Here is a 26,864-nt window from a genome sequence, read left to right on the forward strand (position 1 = left end):
TATAACTTTTTTTTTTTTTGTAATGCTTGGCAGCCTTTTAGGCTGACCTGGAACACAGAAAGTGAAGAGTAGAGGTTACCTAGTGTTGCATACTGGCAAGGCAGAATAGTTAAAGGTCAAATGGATGTGGGATCCTAGTATGTTTACTAGGGCATCATTTAAATGGTTAACCATGATTGTCAAGGAAGCAGGTGAAAAATAAGAACAGGCCTATGGACTGGGAGAATAGGTACAGATCAAGATGGGAGAAGTAAGCAGAGGTTGTGGTCAGAAAAGGGAATCTCAAAGTTCAAGATCTTAGAAGAAGAACCTCTCAGTTTCAAAATCTCATCTTTCAATGCTTCTTCTTGTATAGGTAACCTTTGCATATCAAACTTGTAAGCTCCTTTCCTTCTCCCAGTTTCCTCAATTATGAAATAGAGACATGCTACCTGGGCCTGGAGTCAGGAAGACTCATCTTCATGAGTTCACATCTGGCTTCAGATACTTACTAGCTGTTTCACTCTGGGCAAGTCACTTAACCCTGTTTGTCTCAGTTTCCCCATCTGAACTGAAGAATGAAATGGCAAACCACTCCAGTATCTTTGCCAAGAAAACCCCAAATGGGGTCACAGAGAATTGGACATGACTGAAAAATGACTGAACAATGGCAATGATTTTCCTTCCAGGATATTGTGGGGAAAACACTTTGTTAACATTAAAAAGATACAGAAATAGGACTTGCTATTTATTATGAGTACTCACCAGGGTGTGAGACTGAGCCTAGGTTCTCAAAGTTTATGTCAGTGAAACACAGCCTCTAGAATGTTCTACCAAGCTAGAAGGACTTCAAGAAAGGAACTGATGAGATTCTAGAGCTATTCCCAGACTAATATCGTCTATTGTCTGAGGACCAGCCTATCTTCAAATCAAGGGAGACCTAGGATTTACTTCTTTCACTGACATTGTGTAGCCATGCGTGAAGTCAGGGAATACAAAGGGCAGGGACTGCTTAGTTCTTGTCTCTATGTCTCCAGTGTTTAGCATAGTGTCTGGCACATGGCTGACTCTTAGGCAGAGGTTATTGAATGAGTTAATGTATGAGCAGTACTTTTATTATTTTTGTTATTACTTACATTCATATACCAGTTTTCCCAGTTCTGTGATTAGCTATATAAAAGTACCCAGAGGTTTTTCTCTATGTGTACAGCCTAGTGATCAAAAGTGATGTTCATAGTTTCTTTCTAAACCTACACTGTGACTCTAAGAGTCCCATTATGGAAGTTTCACGCACTGCTTAGTAACTCTCAATGGTCTGTATTTTTGTTGATGCTACCTGTTTTCTGTGTTGTGAATAAAATCTTGTTTAAAAAAACAAAACACAAAGAAATCTACAAGTTTGGGAGGTGGGGGGAATGGCATGCTAAACTTCACCAGCTCAGAAAGTGTTATTTCTCTATTGGTTAGAAGACTGTGTGCACACTGAATAAGTCTTTCTTCTTTTTATGAAACTGAACTCCCACTTAGTTGCCTTTAGGGTTCTCACAGTACTAGTCTTTGTCCATTATTGATTAGTATATTGATGCTGATTTGGGGCCTTTTTACCTTATGAAATATTCACACATATCTCTCCCTAAAGGCATCCCATGCAGCATCACTGCATGTGAAGGCCCTGCATTGTTTTGTTTTGTTTTTTAAATCAAAAAAGTCCTTTTGATTGGAATTTAAAATGAACATCTGAAAACTCTTCTTTGGTAGGAGAAGTTACATGATCACAGGAGATTATTCATGGAGCACTTTAAAAGTCATTCAGTTACCGTTTTAATTTATTTTGTATTTTAGCAAGGATCTATAATTTCAACTTGTGTTATCTTAGTCCAATCAGGAAAATCTAATTTATGAAATTTTCCTTGTGGATTATTATCATTTCTTAGTCTCTACCTCTTTATAAAATTCTATGTTCTGCTTTACATGGAATGTGGCACTTGGACATGCTCATTCATCTCACACAAAATTAGAACATGTCATGTCAGACTTTGGATCCAGGTTCTGGCTGCTCATCAGAGAAATTCACCCTCCTTCCCTATAAAAACTCAAGTGATTTGCTGCCTTATGATGAATTCCAGTTTCAATTACTATATTAGAAATCTTGGTATTTCAATAGCAAAATGTTCTCAAATTGGTTATACCTTTTTATCAAGTTGGACTTAAGATCTGGGCCGAGTAGCGTGTAATTCTTTAATGGATCTCAATTCTGTCAACAGCTAATTAATATGATTCCAGATATTGGGAATGGAAAAGACCTATGAGGTTGTTTAATTCATCCTATTTAACAATGTTACTACTTATAATAATGGAATGTTAGTTGATAGCCAAATTATAAATGTTGTATTGACTTATTTATAATTGCTTTATAAATATTAGTTCATTAAACCCTAGTAAGCCCTGATAGCTGGAGAGGAGAAACAATGGTTCACTGATTTTTGAAATAGAATGAGGCATTCTCAGAATCATTATATCATGTTTCCAGGAAGAAAGTAAGAAGAATGACATTTGAAATCATGGGAAGACTGTAGATAGGTATAATATAATTGCTTGACTTGGAATTTGGCCAAAAGACTAGTGTTAACATAGTGTTGCCATCAAACAGTGCCATAGTTGGCTCTTTTTTTTAAAAAATTTTTTAAAATTCATTTTGAGTTTTCAACATTCACTTTTGTTTTTGTTTTTTTTTTTTTGGCTAGGCAATGGGGTTAAGTGACTTGCCCAGGGTCACATAGCTAGTAAGTGTCAAGTGTCTGAGGCCAAATTTGAACTCAGGTCCTCCTGACTCCAGGGCTGGTGCTGTATCCACTGTGCCACCCAACTGCCCCTCAACATTCACTTTTATAAAATTTTGAGTTCTAAATCTTCCCTCCTTCCACTCTCCCCTCCTCAAGATGGCAAGCAATCTTATATAGGCTATACTTGTATGATCATATTAAACACATTTCCACATTAGTCATGTTGTGAAAGAAGAATCAGAACAAAAGGGAAAAACCATGTGAAAGAAAAAACAACAAAAAAATATGCTACAATCTACACTGAGACTACATAGTTCTTTCTCTGAATGTGGATAGCATTTTTCATCATGAGTCTTTTGGAATTGTCTTAGATCATCACATTGCTCAGAAGAGCTAAGTCTAACAAAGTCAGTCATTGCACAATGTTGCTGCTACTGTATATAGTATTCTCCTGGTTCTGCTCAGTTTACTCATGTTCATGAAAGTTCAAGAAAGTCTTTCCAGGTTTTTCTGAAGTCCACCTGCTTAACATTTCTTGTGGAACAATAGTATTCCATTACATTCATATACCACAACTTGTTCAGGCATTCCCCAATTAATGGGCATCTCCTCAATTTCTATTTCTTGGCCATCAAAAAAAGAGCTTCTATAAATATTTTGGACATGTGGGTCCTTTCCCCTTTTTTATAATCTCTTTGAAGTACAGACTTAGTAGTGGTATTGCTGGATCAAAGGATATGCACGGTTTTATAGCCTTTTGGGCATAGTTCCAAATTTGTTCTCCAGAATGGTTGGATCAGTTCACAACTCCACCAACAAAGCATTAGTGTTCCAAATTTCCCACATCTTCTCCAACATTTATAATTTTAAAGATTTGCTCTTTAATAGCCAACAATCTCTTGATGCTGTATATAAATATTAAATATAGATTCATAGTTTTTTTAATTTTTTATTAATTTATTTTGATTTATCAACATTCACTTCCATATGCTTTTGAGTTCAAAATTTTTCTCCCCCTTCCTCCCCATCACCCTCCCCAAGAAGGCGCACAATCTGATATAGGTTATACATATACATTCCTATTAAGCATATTTTCACGTTAATGATGTTGTAAGTAAAAATTAGAACTAATAGGAGGAACCACCAGAAAGAGGAAACAAAACTTAATGGAAGAGAAAAAAAATAGCAATTCAAATTCCCTAGTTCTTTCTTTGGATGTGGTTAACATTTTCCATCATGAGGCCTTTGGAGATGTCTTAAGTCTTTGTATTGCTGGGAAGGGTTAAGTTTATCAATATTAGTAATCGCACAACATTGCTGTTATTGTGCACAACGTTCTCTTGGTTCTGCTCACTTCACTCAGCATCAGATCATACAAGTCTTTCCAGGTTTTTCTGAAGTCCACTTGTTCATCATTTCTTATAGCACGATAGTATTCCATTACATTCATATACCACAACTTGTTCAGCCATTCCCCAATTGATGGGCATCTCCTCAATTTCCAGTTCTTGGCCACCACAAAAAAAGCTTCTATAAATATTTTTGTACATGTGGGTCCTTTCCCCTTTTTTATAATCTCTTTGAAGTACAGACCTAGTAGCGGTATTGCTGGATCAAAGAGTGTACTGGCGGCCGACCTTCTGCCGGCCGCGCGCAGTACCCTCTCCTCCTATAAGGAGCAGGCTACCAGAGTCATACTCACTTCCGAGTCTTCAGTACTCAGCCGGATAAACACACAGAGACGAGCCATCGGGAGGCGCCAACACCAGAGCTTTATTCAGAGGCCATCACAGCAAGCCATCACAGCAAGCCCAAGCAGCAAGGCCAGAGCAACAGAACAGGAGCCAGAAGAGAGCGCATGATCTGACCACGCTTGTTTCTAAATACCTACCTAGCCCCTCCTCCCCAGCCTGCTTACTAGCCAATGATTGTAGGGTCAGATACCGGAAGGGGCTGCCTGAGTTTAGCACACCAAGGGGGAGGGAGTGACGTAGGAGGCTAGGACCGGATAGAGGGAGGAGGCATCTGGGATTAGCGCATAGACAGAGTACGTGACCTAGGAAGTCAGACTCAGATACTGGGAGGAGGGGTCTGGGGTCAGTGCTGCACAAAGGGACCCAGGAAGTCAGGAAGGTCACAAGATGGAGGCGTCTGGGGATGACGGAGCATATAGGGAGGGGACTAAGCAAAGGGAACTCAGTCCTCTGCCGTCCCACTCCCACGTGGCACCGCCCCTTGCCTCAGGAGCTCAAGCTCCGGCTACTTCCTTGCACCCAGCTTATCTCACATAGCACTGCCCACTGCCTCAGGGCTTCTCCGTATCCAGCCCATCCCAGTTCACCGACTCTGCCTACCACAGCCCCTGCTTCGACTTCCAAAATACCCAGATCTTACCCTACTCTTGCCACAGCACCCAACCTGGTAGCTGCCAACATCAGACAGTCCCTCACAAAAGAGTATGCATGGTTTTACAGCCCTTTGGGCGTAGTTCCAAATTGTTCTCCAGAATGGTTGAATCAGTTCGCAACTCCACCAACAAAGCATTAGTGTTCCAATTTTCCCACATCTTCTCCAACATTTATGATTTTAAAGGTTGGCTCTTTAATAACCAACAATCTCCTGATACTGTATATAAATATTAATTAAATATAGATTCATAGTTTTTTATTGCATCATGATCAGTGCATAAATAGGAGAAAAGTATACTGACCAGCTCTTTTTTTCTGCTTTCAGGTCCCTTTATCCTCTCCCACCTCTTTTTTCTCTTTCACTTAGACATTTTTTTGAATGGGCAAGTAAGACCACCTTTTGTACATTCTTCTGCCCCTTCTCACCTAGATTTGAATTAAGAAAATAAGATGTTAAAGGATAAAAGAAATCAGTATATAATATCCTTTGACATATTAACATATTTTAAATCTTTAACCATAACAAGAGCATAAATGGAAGTATAGTTTCTATAGATCTTTTAAAATTATTGTTCATGTTCCACTGCTAGCTCTAATATAGTTATGAGTTATTGATAGTATTGGGATATTCTGTTTTCCTTACTGTGATAAATCAGACAAATTGTATGTGGACCCTTCTGTCAGAAGAAATCTCAAAATATAGCCATTTCCCAAAAGTTGCCCAACCATTTCATTTCCTTTTAGACAAAAATGGTGGAGCAAATCTCCTTAAGGAAAAAAAAAAGCATGGAGAAATAACATTCATTATAACTAAAAGCTAAATATAGGTTTCTACAAGGAGTTATTTGAAAGCTTCTAGGATTTATAAAAACAAAACAAAATTCTGTATTAAAAAGGTTCGTATAAATGAATATTACACTACAGTGTGTCCATTATAGTGGATTAATATTATCTACTATATGATGAATATTATAGTGATATGTTAGTTCACAACCATATTACAAATATTATAATACTAACCATGTTGTGCATGTTATAATATTCATTATAGTATTATGGTGGATAATACTAATCTACCACAATAGTATAGTGAGTATTGTAATATCTATTGATATCATTTATTCAACAAGTATTTATTAAGTGCTTACCATGTGCCAAGCGTAGTATTATCCACAGTATCCATGATGTTACTCTTAGCGGATGTTATACTGTGGTCAATATGTTCAGCTTTTGAAACCTTGAAGGGAATATTTAAAAGAGTCTGGATATCTTAAATTATCACAGATTCTCAGGGTTGGAAGTCATCAGGAGCCATCTGTTTTAACCCACATCTGAGAAGAAATCTCTTCTAGGGAATCCCTGACAAGCAGTCATTGAGCTTTCTCTTCACTTCCAGTGATGAGGAATAGCTCTTGAGGGATCCTATTCTCTTCTTGGACGATGCTAGTTGTTAGGGAGAATTTTTTTTCCCACTTTCACTGAGATGAATCTATTTTTCTGTGCAGCTTCTTCCCCCTGCTCTGATTCTGTCTTCTGGGATGAGTAGAACAAGTCTAATTTCTCTTCCGTATGACAAGTCTTCAAATACTTTTGAAGACAGCTAGCATGTCCCCAGTAAATTGTTTCCTTGTGAACTCTCACCAGGGAGACTAAGTAACTTGGAAGTGCTACAGTGAATAAAATAATAAGGATTTGGCAAATTTGATCAGATTACTTTAGTCATCTTTGTAACCGAATCACATCATTGCACAGACAATATGGTTAATGATTGTGTAATTGATCATGAAGACAGCCAGAAAACAAAAGAAAACCCAAAAAACTTGACTGGACCATTCTGTGACAGATTTGGTTGTTGTCTTTAGATAGGGCTTTACTCTTGACAGGAAATCTACACCATTGCTTCATTCCATCTGATTGCTAGAATTTAAAAGGTAAGAATTAATTCCTCACTTCTTTTGAGCTTGAAATTGGCCTTTGTTAGTGGCACTTAACATTTCAACTCTAGTTTCCCTAAATGGATTGTAGTAGTATATGCTTATCTCTAATTTTAATAAGTCAAATGACCCAGAGCTATTCCTGGGCTATTTGGGAAGTGGGAATGTGTGGGGGGAGGATTTAGATAGCCAACACTCCACCACTGCTTAGCCTTCATTATTTCTCTCTGCTTAATGCCACAGATGAGTTTTACAGATGTCTATTTTAGCAGGGGAGAGGATTAGGGGATTTGCTCACTAATCCATGGTTCCCAGCTTTCCTGCTGCTATCAAGCTTCCGTGCCTTCTTATTCACGATTGATACCCAACTGGTATTAATTGGTAGTAGAAGAGATCGGCCAGTTAGTCAATGAGTTGTAATTGAGTGTCCACTGTGTATATAACACTGCAGTAAATGTTGGAGGGTATTAAAAAGGGAGAAGCCATAGTTTCGATTTATCTGGTAAGGTACACTGTCCTAATTAATTTAATGCTATGTTCATATTCATCAGTTGGGTGGTAAGACATAAAAATAATTTTACCTGAAGCGAAATATATTGATTATCTGTTAAAAGATATATAATGTTGCTATTGTGAAAGATGAAAGATATTGATATAGATAAACATTTTGGTTTCTAAAAGTAATAGGAAAAGACCTTAGGTTTAGTAAAAAAAAAAAGGTTAAATTATGTATATGAAGAATTTACAGTTTTTGGATCAGATTTTAGCAGCTTTAGACAGAAAATGAACTGTGGCATAAATGTGAAGACTCAAATCTCCTTGAATGATGTATAATGATGCATTGTTTGCATATGAACAGTTTGATGGCTTCAAAAGGGCAGAAAAACTTTTGTTTCTTAAAAATGGAAAAATATGAGTACAAAGAAATACAGCTCAAGAACACCAAACTGGTTGGAGTACTGTGTTCAAGACTTTATGGTTGCAGGGGATAATGATACCTCAGTTCATTTGCATGTAACTTTTATGACTAAAGAGGATAAAACTAAAACATGAAAAATCATATCAACATTTGGTGACCAAGGCCTGGTTAAAAAGGGACTATTAAGTTCATAGGGGAAATTTGAGGAACAATGTTACATTTTTTTTTTTAGGCAGTTGGGGTTAAGTGACTTGCCCAGGGTCACACAGCTAGTAAGTGTCAAGTGTCTGCTCTGAAGTTGGATTTGAACTCAGGTCCTCCTAACTCCAGGGCCGGTAGTGCTCTATCCATTGTGCCACCTACCTGCCCCATAACAGATATTGTGTGTTAACTATCTTTTTGTGTGAGGTTTTTTTTTTTTTGTGAGGCAAGAGTGGGTTTTAGTGACTTGCCCAGGGTCACACAGCTAGCTAGTGAGGATCATGTGTCTGAGGCTGGCTTTGACCTCAGGTCCTCCTGACTCCAGGGCCAGTGCTCTATCTACTGCTCCACCTAGCTGCCCCAACAATATTACATTTTAATTGATTCCTAAGTCAGGAATCTTTCATTTAAGTTACTGAAGGGAGAGAAAATCTAACATTGGAAGCTGAAGAATTGAAGACAACAGAAGAGGGTGGCTTAAACAGTTACCAATTAGAATCAATTAGCTAACTGTTCTTTCTCCTTTATTCTGAAGAGGATAATGACATCGGGGGTGATGTCTTGACTTATGCATGAGTTAGATATAAGTGGCAGAGTTGCACGAGGTCATCAGCCTCACTCTCTTCCTGAGTCATTGAAATTCAGTGGCAGGACAAAAGTCAGGATGACTGGCAATGGCCTGGGATGCAGTAGATGACCTTGGCATCTTTGATGTCTGACTAAGCTCTAAGCATGCTTGCTTCTACTGCCTTCATGGCCATTGGAACAAGTTGTTTTCATCCACTCATCCTGCTGGGAGAAGCCTTCACATGCTTGGGGTAGAGATCCTCCTAGCTCACTGACTGGTTTGAGGCCTGTCGGGTACCCTTAACCTGGTTTAGCCCATCTGCCTAGAAGGTGTGACTATGGAGCATGCTGCAACTTCTTGGAGCCACAGGGGAGAGTTGGGTGACGGGTAAATACCAAAGATAGATGAACAGCCTGAAGAGGGCTTGGCAAGCCCTCATACCAGAGGTGCTAGTCCTTCCCAAACACCCCATACACCCCTAGTTAATAGTAGGTTGCCTTCAGCTAAATGATTCCTGATTGGTGGGACAAAGAATTGATCTTATTGGTCAACAGCTTTAGTGGTAGCTGCTGTCTAATCACCATCTATAGTTGGAGAGAGGTGAAGTTTCTCATAAGTGTCTATTCCCTGTTTCTACCTCTTATTTGAGAAGGAAAAATAGAGGAAAGACAGGTTTTGAAGCTGGCTAGGTTTGTCTGCCTGACTTAAAAAGTCAGCTCGAACTGTGCTGCTGTGAGCCTTGTTCTCTGTTCAGAGAAAGAGTATTATAGGGCAGAAGGTGTTTCTGAATGAACCAATGACATCAAAGCCTGTAGTCTAGAGTCAGGAATTGCTAAACACATGAGTTTTCTGCTGTCATGTGTTTCTTTGACAGTGTATAACTACTCTTCTTCTTTCTCTTCCCTCCTCCCACCAACATACTAAGTGCTTCACTGGGATAGTGTGATTCAGTTTTATATGTGGATTTTGATATATATTTTATTATTTATGCACTTGCTTTAATAGACAAGTAGCCATAAAATCATAATTTCTTTTCTCTTATTGTTAAGTGAATGTTTCTTTTTAAGACCTAAAAATGTTACTATTGTGAGTGACTGGTTGTGTAAAAAGGAAAAGCATAGGAGGGGTTCAAGAGCTAGAGTGGTGACTGGGAAAAGTCTATTTCTGCTTAACATACTACACTTAGGACCCTGAACAAATTTGAGTGTAACCTTGTGGTGGTTGTCTTTTCCTGGGAACCTAGACCTTCCAGAGTGAGGGTAAATTGGAGTGATTAAACCAACCCAAAAAGTAAGTGTCAAAATGTTTAGGGTGAGGTCCCTAGAGAGTGAGGGTAGCTATACCATGTCACTCACTGAACACTAGCCATCAAAACAATTGAATGAAGCAGAGAACGCAAGCAAAACTCCTCTAGATTCTCACTCCCTTTTCTCTGTTCACTTTCCTCTCTTCTAGGACTTTAGTTGTTGCTACATAAATTTATGCTTCCCAGTTTTTCATTCTGGACAGGGGTCCATGCTTATTACCTCTCTATAAAGACCTGTGGTGGGATTTCCCCTGTTGGGATGCTCTATACATCTATTTTGTTAATTTACATTACAAGAAGTCTTTGATTTGAAAACACCTGACTTACAACTATTCGAAATGGGTTAATACAGACATACTCTAACTTTAAAACAGTCTTTGTCCAAAAATGTTACCTTAAGTCAGTTTTTTTGGATAGCAGAAGTTCATTTTCTGAATCATTTTTACAAATAGTAGTTATGTTACCAATTGAGTCCCCAAAGCCTATTAAACTCATAATGTAGCTTAATAGCCCTAAGCTACAGGGCTTGCAGTGCCAAAACCCTGAACCCCTCTCAAATATACATACACAATTAAGTATTAAATGCCCCTGAAGAAACTTCTATATCTGTAATATCATATTGCTAATAATCACTAATAATGCAAGCTGAAGTTAAAATGAATAGAGTCTTTCCTGATTTGATTTATGTACATATATCACTCATTACTTACTAGATGTTCATTCATCTAAATTTGCCCTGGAATAATGGAAGTTGTTCACCAAAATATTATCAATCTATGTATTTAGGGGTTACATAAAATATCAGCTTATGATACACATAAATTGTTGCCTAATTAAGAAAGAGCATGCATGATTTTACCAGCTTATTTCTAATTTTTTTCACACATAAGGATGGTATTGAAGTACTTGAAACTGTCTTTGAGATTGATCTTTTCAAGCTCCCCCCCTTGAAAAAATTGGTTATAATTAGTTGTGAAAAATTATTTTTACTACGTCTAATTTTCCTTATGAGTAGAATGAGAATGGGTTCATTCTGTATCGTCTCCTGGGAGATAGTGGGGTTTTTTCTGAGGCAAAGAGATATCATATGGTTTGGGATTGGGATGGGACTAAAAGGAGAGCAAGAGAAAAGGAAAGGGAGAATATATTGAGAGGAGGGGTATGATGGAATTTCCCCCCAACACACGGAGCAATAGTGCAACCAGTTCTGCAAACTCACTCTTCCAAGGGAGACTATGAGAAGTCAAAGCTAAACGGGCAAATGGCAAGATTCATGCTATTTCTTTGCTTCAGGAGATTAGCAAAAAACTCTAAAAATCCCAGATCCAAGCCATTCTTATCCCCAGAAGAGGTTATACCCAATTTCCTACTATTCAAAGTTTGCTAGAACAGGTTGGGCAAGACTTACATCTATAGTGGCTCTTTTTTCTCTTGCTTGCTGGCAACAGATGTCTAGCAAGAACACAAAAGTCCTGGATTGGAGTGGGAAGTCACCTCTTCAATCAGATAGAGACTTATAAACCAGTTACTTAGTAAGACATAAATGTACTTTTCTCTGTGTACCTAATTGAATTCAGTGCTTTTATTTAATGATAAATTCATTACTAATAATATTCCCTTCTCACTCCTTGAATTGATATTTGGAACAGATATCCTTCTGTTCAACTTCAATACTTTGATGCTTAATCCTAGTCTGAAGGTGAGCTGGGATTCTCAAAACCTATACCAATGGAATACCGGATCTGACTAGGTCTTCCATGATGGAAAGACTTTCATCATAGTCTTGGCAGTAGACTGTCTGTTTTCTGAGGATCAACTAGTTAAGCATGAAGTGTCTGACGCTATAACTGGCTGGACAGTTGGAGGTGAATTCTTTGGCCCTGGCAATTCATGTCATGAAATGGTTGCCTCTTTGGAGTGAACATTCACATAAATGAGATTATGGATCCACTTGTATCTTCTTCTCCTTAATACTTGTACAAATTTAAACACAGGTTATTAGAATGTATAAATCTTCCTATTTGTATGTTTTTGTTCTTAAGTTAATATTAAATCACCAACAAGTATTTAATGAAGGCCTGTTATTTATTCATTCACCATACCATTTATTCAGCACCTTTTATGTATAAAACACTATGTTAGGTGATGTGAAAGGATGGTCTAATGCTAGCACTCTAATAGTTCAGGTACAATATTAGGACTAAATGAGATAATCACAAGTTATTGAACAGTTAACAAAAAGAAGTTTACTATGCCTTAGCACAGCACTGGGGAGATTTTAGAGCTTGGTTAGACATTGAAGATGCCAAAGTCATCCCCTGCATCAAGGACCCTCTTCAGTTGTCTTGCCACTAGACTTTGATGATTCTGGAAGAGAGAATGAGGCTGATGACTTTGTGCAAGTCTGTCTCACTCAACCCAATTCATGTGCAAGTCAAGACATCAACCCTTGCTGTCACTGGTCCTCTTTGAAAACGAAGGACCAACATGAACTGTGTCCTAACACAACAAGGATGTGCAACAAGGATACAGTAGTTTTTAGCTTCTTTAGGTGAGGTTCCCCTTGTCTCCATATGGAAGCATGTCTGGTTATCAGGGCAGGATATGGTGAAGGGCATGGTGACTTCTGTAGTCTTCAAAAATCAATCAAGGTAGAAGGACACCAGCTGCCCATGGCTAGGACTTTTTATTCCTTTAGGTGACAAGAAAGCTGCCTTGGGGAAACCTGGGCCAATCAGGTTCCAGGAATAGCTTTGTCTCCTTCAAGGGAAAGCTGTTGAAGGAGGAAAGAGGGAGGGACTGGATCTACCTCTGTTGTGGATGGGAAGGAAAGAAGCTGAGTCAGGGAAACACTAGTAAATATTAGTCTTATCAGAGGAACTACGAGTGATAGTATATGCTAACATTTTGGAAGATACAAAAAAATATAAACATGGTCCATGTTTTCAAAGATCTTATAATTTAATTGAGGAGACAAGACAAAAATGTATGAACAATTAAGTTGTAGAAATGCACAATACTTACTGTAAGTGTCAGCATATGGTACTTACTGTAAGTGCAGTAGGAGTTCAGAGAAGGGAAAATAGCTGTCACTGGGGAGATGGTACTTGAGCTCAAAAGGATAAGTAGGCTTTGACTAGTTAGAAAGAAGGGATTAAATGGGGAAGATCATTGTATCATAGACTTAAATCTTGAAGAGACCCAGGGTGCATCTATTCCAGTACCTTCAATTTACAGATGAAGATGTCACATAAGCTAAATGTCACATAGGTAGTAAGAGGGAAAGGCAGAATTTAAACCAGGACTTCTGATTCTAAATTCCATGCTCTTTCCACAATTCCACAAAACAACAACAACAACAACAACAACAAAACAAAGTCTGGGAGGAGGAAATTAGTATGGCATGTATATAGAATGACATCAATAACTGACTTCTTTGTGAGGATGATCTGTGTATGAATTGAGGGTATCCTTGATGAAAATATGAAAAAGAAACAGGCAGACATTCACAATTTTCCATAGTAGATCACATCTTTATAATTTTCTAGTTGATTGAAAGGTGTAAAGATTCAAGATCCTGCTGTTTTTGTTTGCTGATTAAAAAGAAATAGAAAAGAACTGAAAATAAAGAGTGTGTCTGTCAATTGGGGGAATGGCTAAACAAATTATTGTAAATGAATATAATAGAATATTATTTCACTATGAGAGATGACAGAAAGGATGAATTCAAGAAACCTGCAAAGACTTGTATGAATTGATGCCCAGTGAAGTGAATGGAACAAAGAGAAAAACATTATACAATGACTACAATAATGTAAAGGAAAATAACTTTGAGAGAATTAAGGATCTGGTCAGTGAAAATGACCAATAATGACTCTAGAAGACTGATGATGAAGCATGCTTACCATCTCATGGCTGAAAGATGATGAACCAGAATTGGAAAATGAGACATACATTTTAAGCCATGGCCAATGGGTGAATTTGTTTTACTTGTCAGAAGGACGGGCTATTATTTTGGAGGGGAGAGAATTATTGGGAAGAGTGAATGGGTGGTCTAGTGATGTAAAAAAAGAAATTAAAAAAAAAGAAAAAAGCATTAATGAAGCATTAAAAACTTCAAAGAAGAGAGTTGCAGAAAATTCAGAAGGGGACACAGATAATTAGGGCAACTTTGTTCCTATCATGTTAAATTTACCATACACTTTAAAACAACTGTAAATAGTAGAAACTCACAGTTCCATATAAAATTATCTTTTCTATTCTTCATATATTGGAATGTTCATGTTTGTTGATATATGTTAAGTTTAAAATTTTAAAAGAAGGTAAAAAAAGCATCTGATTCAGCAGAGCAAAGTGCAGGCTTAACAACTTGTTTCCAAAAGGAATCTTACATAAATATTAAGATGTATAAGATTCTTTAATATATGCAATCAAAAAGATAACTCTGTTCAACAGCCCTGTGTTTATTAATGCTAGTGAGGTATAAAACAGAGATGACAATTTATGCTCATCAAAATTATTTACCATTGTCATTGAGGTGGTCCTGAAAAGGGTTCAATATAGGAGAAAGATTCCCTTTAGTGAATGAGATCCTGCAGATGATCCTGATAGTAGATGCCATTGTGCTGATTACATAAAGCCCCAGAACATTATGGAAACTCCTCAGTGAGATGTTGATGATTCAAAAGAAATAAACCTAGCAATCCATACATGAAAAACTACATGGATGAAAGATACCTTTTATCCAGATTATTGCATTCACTTGGGAATCCGATATGCTGAGTTAGTCTGCCGGGACTAGGATTTAAGACAGACGCCAAATCAAAAATGAACTGGGCCCAGAATGAACAGGAGGAAGGAAGCAGATTGGATGGCATTTGGGAAACCATGCAGTATCTTTAATCATTCCAAGCTGCTCCCAATACAAAAGCCCACTTTTAAAAACACTATTCTACCAGTGATGCTATTTGGTTACAAATCTTGAAATTGAACACTTCCCAAAGAATCAAATTCATTATTTACTCAGAGGTCAATGGAGAAATGTAGGGTGGGCACAAATAGACTATTGCACACGTCCGTGATGATCTACACGGAAAAAAGAATCATAAGGGATTTTTAAAAAATTCAGAGCTGTGATTTCATTGGGGTGGAGATCCCCTGATTTGGAAATTTTGTCCACCAATGCAGGTCAGAAACTCATCTCTAACTTTAGTTATTTGAGCCATAAAATTACTTTTTAAAAATAAATTTATTGATTATTTTTTACTCTTTACAATGCCTACATTTTTTAGAATAAGATTGGGTTTGAGCAGATTCGGAATGGCTTCAAGAAAGAACAATTTAAGCTTAAATAAGGAGAACGATATACCAAAAACAGTGCATTAGGAAGATTTCTCTGATAATGTTCTCCAAAGAGAGTAGGGGTAAGTTACTTTAAGAGAGCTTAGCTACTAGGCTATTGAAGTTACCCAGGCTTGAGGTAATGTCTTGGTCTAGGCTTGGTCTAGGGTATTGTAAGTATAGTTAAGACCAAACATACTGAGCATATATTATATTTATTGTATTGTATGCATATAAAAAGAAGTATAAGACATTTCAAAATCCACCTTATAATTTAATGAGGGAGAAACATGAAATATGATATACCCATAAAGCCATTAATATGAATGCAACAGCTTTCTAAAGTAGAATAGATTTTTTTTTCTTCTGAGAATTATGGAAAATGTAGTTCCAGGTCTCCAGAGTAATACCAATGGAGCTAGATATGGGGGTTGGGACAAGTCCATGGAAGGTAGAAGAAGTAAAGAAGTGGGGACAGGGAGAAGAAAGTAGGAGACTAGCAGCAGAAGCTGACTGAGGTTGTGGACAAGTAGCAGTAGTATAGAAATTAATTTTCAAGATTCACAAAGATTAAGTGCCTGAATATACAGTATGCACATTTTATTTACACCATTTTAGGTGGGAATCTTTCTAAAACGTATTACTTCCCTGCCTACTACAGCAAAGAGCAAAGAGTAACTTTTCCTCTTCCACATACATTCTGTGATTTTTATTCCTTTTCCCTTTAAGAGTAAGAGGAAAGTGCAAAATAAAGAACAAGAGGACCATATTAAGAGGATTCATAGGAATCTTCACTGTTAAAGTCCTTGGTGAGGCCTTTGAGTGGTCAGATATGACAGCTGCTGCTTTTACATAACCTGTTTGAATAGACAAGAGTTACACAGTGAATACTACATGAGACTTGGTATTTAGGAGACCTGGGTTCACTTTCCACTTCAGAATGTACTTGCTGTGTAAGCATTGGGAATCATTTAACTACTCGGAGTCTCAGTTTCTTCATCTGTAAAATGAATATAACCCCAGCCCCAAAGCCCATTGGTATGAGACTCTCTCCTCATGAGCTGCGATCAATTTCCTGTGCCTATGTGGGGGGTAGGGTGGAGTTAGTGAGGGCAGGAGAGAGGAAAGCTCTTTAATTCCCTTTGGGATGTTGAGTCCCTTCAGACTTTGGGTGCTTTTGGCTTCTATCTTTGTGAGAGAAGATGGAAGCTACCAACCTCACTTCAAGTTGCTGAAGGAAAAGACTTTGGGAAGAAGCCATCATGGAAGGAGCTGGTAGTCTCCATTATGTTCCTATTCCCAGCTTATTACACTAGAGACTTTGGGAGAACTTTCCCTTGGGTGAGATCTAGGTCCCTCCTGGTTTGAGTTGAGCTACTTTGCTCCCAATGGGAGAGCTCCTGTATTGTCTATGTATATTTTCTTATGTATACTTTCTCTGGCTGGTTTTTGTTTGCTTGTTTTTTGCTACCCATCGGGATAAATGGGTTTCTTGGCCAGTTACTGTGTGTGTGTTCATTGTGGCGTTGGTATTTGGTAGGAAAAGAGTCAAGAATTACATATAAAGCTTAGGGTCCTCCTCTTCCTCAATAATGAAACAACAATTAAAAGTTAGATTGAACCTGAAAATCACATCCGTTAAGCTAATACCATTTTTTAATTTTAATTTTTTTTTTGTTTTTTAGGCAATTGGGGTTAAGTGACTTGCCCAGGGTCACATAGCTAGTAAGTGTCAAGTGTTTGGTCTGAGGTCGCATTTGAACTCAGGTCCTCCTGACCTCAGGTCTGGTGCTCTAGCCACTGCACCACCTAGTTGCCCCCAGCTAATACTATTTAAGGAAGCAGATAGATATAATTCTAGGGCAGTACCCTTTCTCTGAAGAGAGCAGAAGAGTGTCCAACTTCCTATTTCCCCTCCTGGCAGAAATTATTCTCCTTTGTAGAGGGGGTGGGGGGAAGAAAAGGCTAGAGATGTCTATTCTCCCTCCTTTCAAGCCACATGACACCTCCAGGCTACTTGTGGGGCACAGTCCCTTGCTACACTTGTATTGCATATGTCAAAGGATTATTGTGAAAAAAGCACTTTACAAACCTGAAAGTGCTATGTAAAGATGAGTCATAATTGTTATTTGAAAAGAATAAGCCCAGCTTTGAACACAGTTAAGGGCAGTGGAATGATTTGGCATGACTCTGCTATCTGTAAAGAAATTTATTTAGCGACAAAGGAAACAGTTCAGACTTCTGTGGATGGCTTTTTAAAAGTATAGACCATCAGCCTAGCTGAAGCAGCAGGAGACACTGGGGGACAGGCTGAGCACAACCTGAGTCAGGCAAGTCAAACTGCTTCTACCAACCACTTCAACCACTACCCTCCTTTATATCCTCTTGGAGATAGCTGAGGACCCTGGGCCCTATGTGGGGCAGCTCCGTGGTGCAGTGGATAAGAGTGCTGGCCCCAAAGCAGGAAGACTCATCTTCCTGAGTTCAAATCCAGCCTCAGACACTTACTAGCTGTGGGACTCTAGGCAAGTCACTTAACCCTATTTGCCTCAGTAAAATGAGCTAGAGAAGGAAATGGCAAACCACTGCAGTATCTTTGCCAAGAAAATCCCAAATGGGATCACCAAGAGTCAGACATAACTGAACAACGATTGGGCCCAAGAGCTTTCAGAATGATGGGGCCTTTGGCATCACTGATCCAACTTTAAACACTGGCATTGTGGAAAAGGGACCTGCCTTTCTCTCCTTTCTACCTGCCACCCCTGGGAATGGCAGCACATTGAGGACCACCAGTTCATTCTGGGATCATCATCCTGGGAAGCAAATACCTTGGGGAGACTTGATCTGGGTTTTCGGTTCCTAGCTGCCAAGACGACCAAGAAGAGGAGAAACAATGGGCGCGCCAAGAAGGGCCGCGGCCACGTGCAGTCCATTCGCTGCACCAACTGGGCCCCCTGCCCAAGGACAAGGCCATCAAGAAGTTCGGCATCCGCAACCTCGTGGAAGCCGCGGCCTTCAGGGACATCTCCGAGTTCAGCGTCTTTGACTCCTATGTGCTGCCCAAACTGTATGTGAAACACCATTACTGTGTGAACTGCGCGATCCACAGCAAGGTAGTGAGGAATCAGTCTCATGAGGCACGAAAGGATCGAACATCCCCACCCCACTTCAGACCTGCTGGTGCTGCCCCCAGACCCCCTCCAAAGCCTACGCAAAGAGCTATCTATCTGCCCATCAACATTCCTGAACTGATCAGAGGAAAATAAAATGGTTGGTCAACCTTAAAAAAAAAAAAAGAGAGATATGATCTGGCCACTAATTTTGCAGATGCTGCAGCAACAGCTGCTGAAGACCTAGAAAGAAAAGTTCTTGGAGCCCAAGTCCTTGGCGCCGTCAATAATTAGTGATTTTTATCAATGAAAATGACATTAAGGATGATGTCATCTACTTTGCCCTAAGGATCATGGGATCTTTTTATCTGACAGGATGCTAAAATGCTAAAACCTTCTATATGTGTTGTCTCCCCAATTAGAATGTGAACTCCTTGAGAGCAAATACTAACTTTTCTCTTTGTCTCTGACTGGCTTAGCACAATGCTTTGCACATAGTAAATACTTAATAAACCCCTTGAGGTAGCTAACTAGATGGTATAGTAGATAACAGTCTGGGCCTCGAGTCAGGAAGACCTGAGTTCAAATTTGACTTCATATACTTCCTTAAGTGACTTTGGGCAAGTCACTTAACCTCTGTTTGCCTGTTTCCTCAACTGTAAAATGGGAATAATAACAGCACCCGCATTATAGGATTGTTGTGAGGATCAAACGAGATAATATTTGTAAAATGCTTAGCACAGTGCCTGGCACATATTAGGTGCTATATAAATACTTATTCCCTTCCTCTTTTCATTTCTTCATTCATTCATTCATCCAAATCATTCCCCCAAAGAAATTTTTAATTATAATGGCAAACAAAATTATTGTTTGCCCAATGATTTTGGACATTACTCAAAGGGGAATGGAGGGGAGTTTTGTGGGAATGGGTAGGTTATAATTGCCAACCAGGAATTGTGCACAAAAAGTGCCCGAAAGGTGTAAAGGACTGGGGAGATGTATAGCTAGAAAGTGGGTTGATCATGTTGTAACCTTAAGGTGAGGACAGGGAATTACATTGATAGCCACACAATGGTAAGAGATGCTCCACCCTGGGTGGAACTCAGTGGAGTAAGTGGGAGGCCATAGATGACAGTCACATAGAATGAGTAGCTGGGGATATATGGGATGGGTTGCATCACTGGAGAGAGTATTCTTACTGAAGTATAATTGGTACGTCTTTGTGTTTCTAACATTCATATCTATAATTTATTTGATGCTGAGTCCTTGGTCTGGAACACAACCCTCAATCATAATGTGCCTTTGGAGAATTATTATCTATTTTATGATGAGCTTCCCTCTAATACATTACATCAAAAATCTGGCTGCCTGAACTAAGTATAATTTAACCATTTCCTGACAAGTCAGGATCGTCATTTTGAACATCAGTTTTTTGTACTATACTGGAATATAATTTTTTGCCCCTACACTGAATGGCTCTAGAGTACTTTGCTTTTTGGGGTTCATGTCTGCTTTGTAAAGATTTTTTTTGGGGAGGTGTCTTCTTGACAGTCTATATCAGTTATTATTCCTAGTCATAGGGATGTTTGCCTCTTAGCAGCACCTCTCCTCACATAGACCTCTAATTTGATGTGGGCTGGAAAACTGAAAACCAAGCTCATTCAAATTGTGTCTAAATCAAGAGTAAATAAATACTCAGTGAGGTCCTAAAGGGTTTACTTATGAGTAAAACACAGACATGGTAGTACATGGACTTTATAACACATATTTTGCTTTCTTAGAGGCCTTCTCCCCCAGTTCCCCCATAACATAGAAATACCTTAACACAGGAGAAAGAAAAACTATGAAGAAATCACATGCTTGACTAAAATATGTATTTACTCTGTTGATTCCAGATATCTGACTACTACCCTCAATGGTGTTTTAACAAGCAAGTTGTTCTGAAAGTACCATTTAATAAACAGGATATGTTAGATCTCTGTACTTGTTTATGAACTACATGGCAATTGCTTTCTCTCTGAAGGTATTGAATGGAGGATTTTGGATCTTTCAAGCATGGAATTCTAAACAATGTTTTTTTTCCCCCTTTCCCTAAGACTTAGAATTTTTTAGTCCAAAGAACTAACCTGAAATCCTGTCATTAGTCATTTCAATGCACAATGCTGATAGTTATGGGTTCTTTACATGGTAGTTCAGCTACAATTCCCAGCAAGTCTTGAATATTTAGTGTGTTGAATCAAAAAAGAAGAATGAGAATTTGTAAAATATATATACTTAAGTGGTTATTCACAGAGGAGTATTCTAATGGATTGGTTGGCTGTTTATTTTCCAAATACTTTCCCTGGGGTTCCCTTTCCAGCTTCTGTATATCTCAAGTGGATTTGAATTTGAAAGCATTCTGTACTTTAGAATGTTAATGGATGTCACTGCACAATTACTCTTTACAAAAGGATATAACTATCAAATAAAATAGTCACTTATGAGAAAGGTACATTATTAAGAACTCAAATTTTTTTAAAGGGGGCATTCTTTTATGTATTGGGGCATCTCTACAAATTGAATCGGAAACAAATACAAGTTGAAAAATTTAATAAGAACATTGTGCGAAAGCCTATCTTTTGAAGTAATACATATTACAATAGGGCTGTTTAAATGTTTCCTGATAGTTGATATATCATAGACTAGAATGAAAGGAAACCAGAAATTCAGTTACTAACGCTTTCATTTAGAGAAGTCCTATGAAAGCCTGATAATGGAAACAGCATTAGAGTTCAAACTACTTATTTTGGACTTTTGCCCAGTTTTATTTTGTTTGAAAGGAAATAACCTTCTCTCCCCCCCCTCCCCAGTACTGACTTAATCATGTTCTTACTAACAAAAATAAGAAAAAAAATTTTTGGAAACATTTGTTTATGTAAAAGTCTCAGTGGATAGAAAACATATGGATTCCTACCAAAAGTGGACATTATTACATAAAATTTATTTTTTTATTCCATATTCTTTTTGATTAGAAAAATTTAAGTGGATAAACCTTTATAGAGAGAAGATATATTTAGTTTTTTGGGCTATGAAAATATTTTCTGTAATGCTTTGTTGCATTTACTTTTTCATATGAAAATTTCTTTACTTGCTATTTGGCTTGGGGTGAAATGACATTTTTTGGGGGGTGGCATTCTGAAATGTCTAAGTTTAAACTCTGGAGTTGCAAATCACAATATTTAAGAAACATTGGAAAACTGTAAATTCCATGCGTTTTTTTTTAAAAAGATGTCTCACCTTGAAGCAGAGAAAAGTAAGGAAAAGGGGACAATTAGCCAAATTCTCTGTTTAAAATTATGAGATGAATAATTATAAAAGTTTTTTTTTAGAATAGTGTGTTCTGAGAAATGTGTGGAAAGGTCCTGTACTGAAATATTTATGTCAGTTTTCAAGAAAAATCTGAGTTTTATTCCTTATTGTTTTAAATAGTTATATAACTATGTTTTTCCATATTTGGTTCTCTCACTCTGTCCATGTTTCTCTCTCTCTTTCTCTATGTCTCTGTCCCTGTTTTTGTCTCTTTGTTTATGTCTTTCTTCTCCTTTTTCTTTTCCTTCTCTCTTCCTTTCCCTCTCCCCTTTTCTCTTCTCCTTTTCTTCTTCCTGTCTCTACCTCTCCCCTTTCTCTCTGATCTTTGAAGTGTGTCATTCTTTCATTTTGCCATTCAACAATCTGACATGCAAAAGCTTTGTTCAGACAGTTTAATTTAATCACTGCCACTGGTTCAACAAGATGATAAAATCCCCAGTGCTGTACAACATCCACCATGTAGCTCACTGTTATCTGATACTGTTTGAAGCTTCTCTCATGAATGCAGACTGATAGCACAAGAACTCCAAACATGTCATAAACAATATACTAATACCTCTGTTGGAATTCCATCAGAATAAGAAGTAGATGAAGTTGAGACCATCCAAGCAGGCCAGAATAATAAAATGTAATTTGGACTAATCTTCCCAAAGAATGTTTTGTGTTTGAAGCTGATTGTCCCCTATCACATGCAAAAGTAATTGCTTGTTGAGTACACTGAGGACTTTTTTGAATCATGCTTTGTACTTTATGCACCTTCCAGGTGTGCCAGCATAGACAACTGGTCCCTTTGTCTGAGTGGAAGGATGCCTAAACTATAAATAAGAAAGTAGACAGGGGGATATTTGAGTGAATGTTGTTGATCCACATTGAAACCGATTCTCATTGAAACTTGAGACAGAAGTTGTTTAATGTCTCAACAAAGCAAAGAACTCATTAGTTGAAGTGTTAATCTAGATAATTAAGTCAATAAAAGCTTGCTAGTTTAAGATATACTAAAGTTATCTGAAATGTTCAAGTAGAAGCCATTTGAAAGCATCCTAGAACTTAGAAAACTATCAAAGGACATGTGAGAAGTATTTTGGGGACTATGACTTCAGAACATCCATTTTTAATTCTTTCAAATATTTATGTTTAGTAACAGAGAAATATATTAATTATTGGTGAGATGATTTATCCATTTCAACTTAAATGTGCAATTCAACAAATATTTAATAAACACCTGTTATGTGAATGGCTTTCGATTAGGCACTAGAGATTCATAGATAGATAAATATACCACTGGTCTTCCTCTCAAAAAGTTTACAACTGAAGGAAAGAAAGGACACATACACAAACGACTGTTAGGATAGAGAGCTCACTCCCTTGAAAGTCTAAAAGAGAGGTTCAGGCAAAGTACTATGAGAAATATGAAAAGGGAAAAATAATTTTCATCTGGGGAATAGAAGGGATTATGGATGGCTTAGTGGGGTCAGGCTTTGAAGGAAGGGCAGGAATTCAGCACAAGGAGAATGTGGTCTTGGTAAGTGTTTATTTTAGACATGCAGAACTGTGAGCAAAGGCATTGCAGATGGGAGAGGGCAAGATGAGAAAAACGTATTTAGACTAGTCCAATTCGGGTGAAACAAAGAAGGTATGGAGTTATAAAACTAGAGTAGGACCTTGAATGCCAGACTCAGTAGTTTATGTTTTATTTAGAAGGCCATAGAGAGCCATTGATAGTGAATGACATCATAATGATAACTAGCTTTGACTTAGCACTTTTTAAGGTTTTTGAAGCACTTTATAAATATTATTTCATTTGATCCTCACAATAATCCTAGTGGGTATGTGCTACTATTATTCTCATTTTACAGGCTGAGAGAGGTTAAGTAATTGCCCAATGTCACATAGTTAAGAAATGTCTGAGGTTGCATTTAAAGTCAGGTCATCCTTCAGGTCCAATGCTCTATCCACAGGGGCCACATAATTGCCTATCACATGATAGCATTGCATTAGGCAGATTTTTTGGAAGGCAGCATGAAAGGTGGATTAGGGAGGGGATAGACTGGAAACAGGAAGACCATTTATGAGGTTAGTAAGAGTCTTATGAGAAGAAATTAACTAGAATGAACTAGCAGTGGAAGTCAAGAGCCAGATGGGAGAAATATTTCAGAGACAGAAGTAGAACTTGGTTACAAATTGGATATGTGGGGTAGGTAAGGAAGTGGAAAACGTCAAAGAGGATGCCATGGTTGTAAACTTAGCAGACTGAGAGGGCTGTGTTGCCATTATCAGAAATGGAGAAGCTGAGGGAGCATCAGGTTAAGGGGAGGAGATGTCAATTGGACATGTTGAATGGGACATACCAATGAGACCTCCATGTAGAAATTAAAGATATAGATTGGAGCTGTAGGGAGAAGCCAGGGAAGAAGAATAAATGTGAGTTGTTAGGATAGAGGTGATAATTGAAAATGTGAGGATGAATGGGATGATATGCTTATAGGAAATATATAGATATGCCTATAGGAAATGAGATAGATAGGCTTATAGGAAAAAAATGGGGAAAAGGAGCTTTCTTCACATTCATCTTACAACAAACAAGTTTTAATCCATTAAAACATTCTATCTTATTTTTATTGATACTTTACTTTTATATCACCATAGTTTACAAATATTTCCCTCTCTAATCCCCGCACCCACAGAGACTTCTCTTAACAACAGATTAAAAAAGGAAAAAAGTTTTTTTGAAAAACCAATTAACACACCAAGCATTTTTTTTAATGTTTTACTTCATTTTTAAAATGGTTAAGTTTATAATGCCTATTTTGGTGTAGTCCTGTTTTTCACACATGCTAGATGTGTGTGAGACTAGTCATTTAATCTCAGTGTGCTAGACAACTAAAACTATAAATTTCAGATTAGGTGCTTCTACATTGGTAGAAGTTTCCTCATCCAAGAATTCCCTATATCAGTGAAATTACAGATTCCATCCTTATCTCCTACAGTATGGAAGACTATTGGTATACATACCAGTTTTAGAGTATACGCATAAATATACATATTTATAGTTATGAGCATACAATGGAGTATAAGACTCAGCTCAAATTTCATTTTTCCTGGACGGCCCCCCCATCCTGCCCCCAGCTGCTACTGCCTTCCTTCTGATATTTCCTTCTGTTTAGACTGTATATATCTTGTGTACATATTATTATTTGAATGTTGTTTCTCTCATTAGAATGTGAACTTCTAAAATCAGAGATGCATTTTTTGCCTTTTTTTGTATCCCCAGTCCTTAACACATTGCCCGGAAACATACAAGATCCTAATAAATGCTTGTTGACTTACCCACTGAGAACGTTTCAGGAGAGGCCAATTATTTTTTTCATCAAATACAGAAGTCACTTAATTGAGACTTTTATTATCAATCAATCAACCAATCAAATAACAACCATATTAAGAATATTCTATGTGCCTGGCAGTCTGCACTCTATAAATACAAAAGTGATACAGTTCCTGCCTTTCAGTATCTTATATTCAATTGGATATGACCTTATTAATCTATAACATTTTGCCTCTTTGCCATGTTTAATCAACTATGGACCCACACATGCTAGACTATCACATACTGTGATCACATTTTTTTTTTTTTTTTACTGACAGTAAATTTTCCAAAGTTACACTTACACTGCTCTTCTCAGGACCCAAGGCTTACTCTTCTGGTTAGGCTAGGTCTTGAGCTATCCCATTCAGCTTTTATGACTTTCAGTTGGCTTTGCACTATCTTAGTAGCCTTAAAGAGATAAGACATTTTCTTAAGGCATAGGACTATGAGCAGTAAATGACAGACATGGAAAAATCTTCCTCAGATTTTTTTTTCTTTTTTTGATTCATTACAGAGCTTTCTTCCATTCAAACTCCTTGCTTGAAACTTTACTACTTTATTTGGCAAACTAAAATATTTAATTTATCTTACTCTCACAAAGGATAAGCTGCAAAATCAAATTGGGTAGAAAATAGCTATACCATGCTCAGTGTTTTGGTTTGTTTGTTTTTAGAATACATGGCTTCAGTTGGAAGTGTTTCATCCTGTTAGGCTATTCCTTTCTTTTTCTGTGTAATCACTTGCATACATCAAAACAGCTTTAGTATGACTAATTTGGGGGCAATTTAGAATTAAAGAGAATTAGTACTGCATAGATAAATTCATTAGAATGGAATTGCTTTACATATATTTGCAGTCCTTGAACTTCAATGGCAATATCACTACACTTAATGGTATCTAAAAGAATAAAACAAACTACCTTATAGATGTGGGTTTTAACTCTTAGACATTTGTAATGTATATCAACAACTATTAAAATACTGTTCAGGGAAGAATTCCAAGCAATTGATTGTTTCAGTTTCTCTTTTAGGAAAGTGACCCACAAAATCAATCACAATTATTTTATAAATATGCCTACTATGCACCAAGTTCTTGTATTCTGTTTTAACAAAATTTGTCAATCCATTAAGGGATAGACAAGTAAACAAAAATGAATTGTCATTTATGTTATTTTATTAGTGTCATATGAGATTACGGCATATTATTGACTTCTTCAAGAATATTTTACTCAAGGAAGCACAGTTTAAACATGCACAAATCAAGATCAATATTGGATATGCATTAATTTTTGCAAAAGTGCTGCAAGGCGATTTTTCTTTACAAATCCCATGGTGGTATTTAGAGTTCAACAAAACATTATCATTGTGACCAAATGATAGTTTAGCTAGGCTTTAATTATAAAAATGGATTATTATTTGCATTTCTGTTTTGCATCCCAAATGTGTTATTTACTGACCACTTTAATTTATTTGTTCACCCTTTCCCAAAGTGAGATTGCGTTGTCTGCAGCATTTTTGCTGACTCTATTCTTTTAACTTGTGGTATCTTTTTAATTATACACACACACACACACACACACACACACACACACACACACACACACA

General features: G+C 37.5%; 1 pseudogene; it reads left to right on the top strand.

The window, feature by feature from the left end:
• Nucleotides 1–18,704, top strand: part of LOC114029894 — a 37,326-nt pseudogene extending 18,622 nt beyond the window's left edge.
• Nucleotides 18,705–26,864: the final 8,160 nt, after the last annotated feature.

The sequence above is a fragment of the Vombatus ursinus genome, unplaced genomic scaffold (assembly GCF_900497805.2).
Source record: "Vombatus ursinus unplaced genomic scaffold, bare-nosed wombat genome assembly UNPS02014942.1, whole genome shotgun sequence".
In the NCBI taxonomy this organism is placed as follows: domain Eukaryota; kingdom Metazoa; phylum Chordata; class Mammalia; order Diprotodontia; family Vombatidae; genus Vombatus; species Vombatus ursinus.